The sequence below is a fragment of the Cryptotermes secundus genome, unplaced genomic scaffold (genome assembly GCF_002891405.2).
Source record: "Cryptotermes secundus unplaced genomic scaffold, Csec_1.0 scaffold218, whole genome shotgun sequence".
NCBI lineage: Eukaryota > Metazoa > Arthropoda > Insecta > Blattodea > Kalotermitidae > Cryptotermes > Cryptotermes secundus.
Window position 1 is genome coordinate 36,125 of NW_019733320.1, and position 3,060 is coordinate 39,184.

General features: G+C 34.5%; 1 protein-coding gene across 2 annotated transcripts in view; it reads right to left on the reverse strand.

Moving 5' to 3' along the window:
* Positions 1 to 2,834: 2,834 nt before the first annotated feature.
* The window catches only part of LOC111867918 (glycosaminoglycan xylosylkinase), a 9,566-nt gene continuing 9,340 nt past the window's right edge, over positions 2,835 to 3,060 (reverse strand). The window contains exon 10 of one of the 2 annotated variants that reach the window (XR_002843423.2): positions 2,835 to 2,873. The gene's annotated coding sequence lies outside the window, so the exon portion shown is untranslated. The remainder of the gene's footprint in view (positions 2,874 to 3,060) is intronic. The other variant, XR_002843422.2, reaches the window with a different exon arrangement.

The window sequence follows — 3,060 nt, forward strand, 5'->3', positions numbered from 1 at the left end:
ATATTGCGTTCATATTTATACTTCTTTTTACACTGCAAAAGTCAAAGTTCATAAATGCATTTTGCGTGTTTCATGATAAATTATGTCATTAACGAATGCGAAATACGACCATGACAAAAGTTAAAGAGCAGAATTATGTTTGTGGATCTTACCTGGTTTGCCAAAGCTATCACTTAATGTTAAAATTCATTTATTGAGCTAAATAAATGTTTGGATTACATTAATTATAATGCAGGAAATTAAGTGGGGTTTCCTAATTTCCACTTTGCCAAATAACATTCCAAGCACATGTGAAAATTCATATTATTGCCAATTATATATTATTCAGAAGCCTACTATAATTTAAGCAAAAGTAGCACTACACATTACATAACCTATAATAAAAGTCAATACACAATGAAATTGGACACAATACTCTGAAACCCCCTCTTCTTGTTGTATCATTGAAAATCGATTTATTTTCATAATACCACTTCAATAACACAAAATGTTTTCTGTCAGAAATAATACCAAAATCCAAACACAGATAGAAGAAAGAGTGCAATGAATTGATCTATGACATCTAGGAACTATACAGGAAAGTTCAATTTTGCAACAGGTATATCTGGTCATTGACAGAAAAAACTGTTTAAAAACCCAAAACACATTTCTTTTCTTTTAGACATTTTAATATTCAATTTTCACAACATCTGCATACAATACAGAATAAATACATTCCGCAAGGGAATGTTATGAAAACCTATAACATCATGATTATGTAAACGAATTTACAAATGTTCATTGTAACGTGTCTGGCCAAAGATGTCACCGTAGAAATCTGTAGAATAAAAACCTTTGTAATGCTACTGCAATGTGGAGAAATTTAAATACGAGCATACACATTTCTTCTCATATACAGGCAGAAACTCTGAAAGACTGTGTACCAAAAACTAGTGTGAGGTACTCTTCATTCCCAAACTGATATATTGTTCAGTCTCTTCGTTTGCCTTTTTTATGTCCACATTTCCATCTTTTTAGTTTAGTGCATAAGATAGCCTAGGGAAGAGCTTCCCTGTGTGTTTTCTGTGGTATTCTCAAAAATGGAAAAGAACCATATTTTAATTTGGTTTATGCCATTTTTTCAATATAATGAGAGGGCAGGTGTGTTACACCTCCAGATTATCAAGGTCAGCTTGATTACATTATGGTCCTATCTATCTATGCCTGTTGTTCCCACTTGGGGCACAGGGCATCCGTGAAACACTTTGTTTCCTTCAGTTTCTTAATCTTTGACAGTCGGTAGGATTCCTTGAATGGAGGATCAACCTGAAGCAAGGCCACTACCTACACAGGATGACACAAACACAGAGTAAGCGCAGACAGCCAGTCATGCCTTGAGTGGGATTCAAACCCACAATCCCAGTGTTCAAGTGGGCAAAGACATTCCATGCTTTAGACTGTGCAGCCACTGTGATCAGCACATTATGGTTAGGGACATGTATTTAATTAAAAACTCAAGAACATTCCAATAGTTGGAAAGCATGTTGTTAATTCAGAAAGATAGGATCTTTTGATGTACAAATATTTGGTAAAATTAGATGAACAATGGAGCACAGGAAATGGGACTGTCATCATTCAGAACAATGGAGAATTGAACACAGATCTTGTTTAATCAATCATTTGAATAACTTATGTATAAAAATCTGTTATCTTAATGATTAAATTTAAAAATCTAAAACTCTAAAAGTGAATAAAATAATTGAACTAAAACTTGTACTTTCATATGCTTAGCATTCTTTCCATAACAAAATTTGATTTCAGACAAATCTATTTAACCATATTCCTGCACATATGTTAAAAAGTATATTTATTCTTGAGCAACAAGATATGACATGTACACATCTTTAAAACAAATGCATATAAAAATTATTTTGTACCTTCATGACAGATGAAAACTATGTCAGGGGACAAACAGCACATCCCTTGGTGTTAAAAAGCTAAGCAAATCTATCACAAATGAAACAAATAATAAATACATGAATATAATTGAGAAATGTTATGTCAAAAGAAAATTTTGCTCATGAATGAAATGCTATATTACAAATATAATTCTAAAATGGCACAGCATCAGTATATGACTAGCAGTGTCGTGGCCCTCAGCATTCATCAACAACAATGCTTCCCATTCAGCAACGTAAAAATTCCACCATATAAATTTCTTAAACACATTTAAAAATGATCCTTGTCATTCAAGGAAAGTTGGTGTTATGAAAAATATAACACACCTTCAACTCTCAGTGGAGTTAGATGATGAGATTTAAATTGGGTTGGACATGTGGCTAAGATGGAGAAAAGAGTAAAAGAACACTCAATTTTTGGAGGGAAATCCTTAGAAAAGTTATAACTCAGAAGATGAAGACAGAGATGAGAAGGTACCTTCACAATGCATCAGAGAGAAATGGGCTGTAAAGATTTGAATGAGACAGGACCAGAAATTTAGTCCACTAGTTACTGAGAACACAGTTTGACACTATACACTTCAGAAAAAATAAACCAACTCTTAGGTGAGAGGCCTACAAAATTCTTATCACCACTTCCGAATAATGTCCTTTGTCTCAATCATTTTTAATGGCCCAAGTATTAGACCAAACATTTACGATTTTTTGTTGTTGTCAAACTGAATTACTCATATAAACATTTCACTTATTTTAAACTGGGTCTCAAATAATATGTCAACATTTTGATATGGATATTCCAAAATAAGGAGCACACAGTAGCGTAGTTGGTTGAGGCACTGTGCTACAAGCTGGAAGGTTGTGGGTTCAAGTCCTGAGGAGGTCATTGGTTGACATAATCCTTCCAGCCGCACTATGGGCCTGGGGTCGACTCAGCCTCTAACAGAAATGAGTACCAGGAATTAATTCAATAATTTTCCTGGGGAGTAAAGCGTGGCCGGTGTGTAAGGCTCACAACCTTACCGCCATTTTTGAGCAGACTGTCTAGATAATGTGGGACCCTCAACGTCTCACAACCCTATGGGCCTTCACGGCCTGTTACTGGGATAGCTTTACTTTCTTTTAA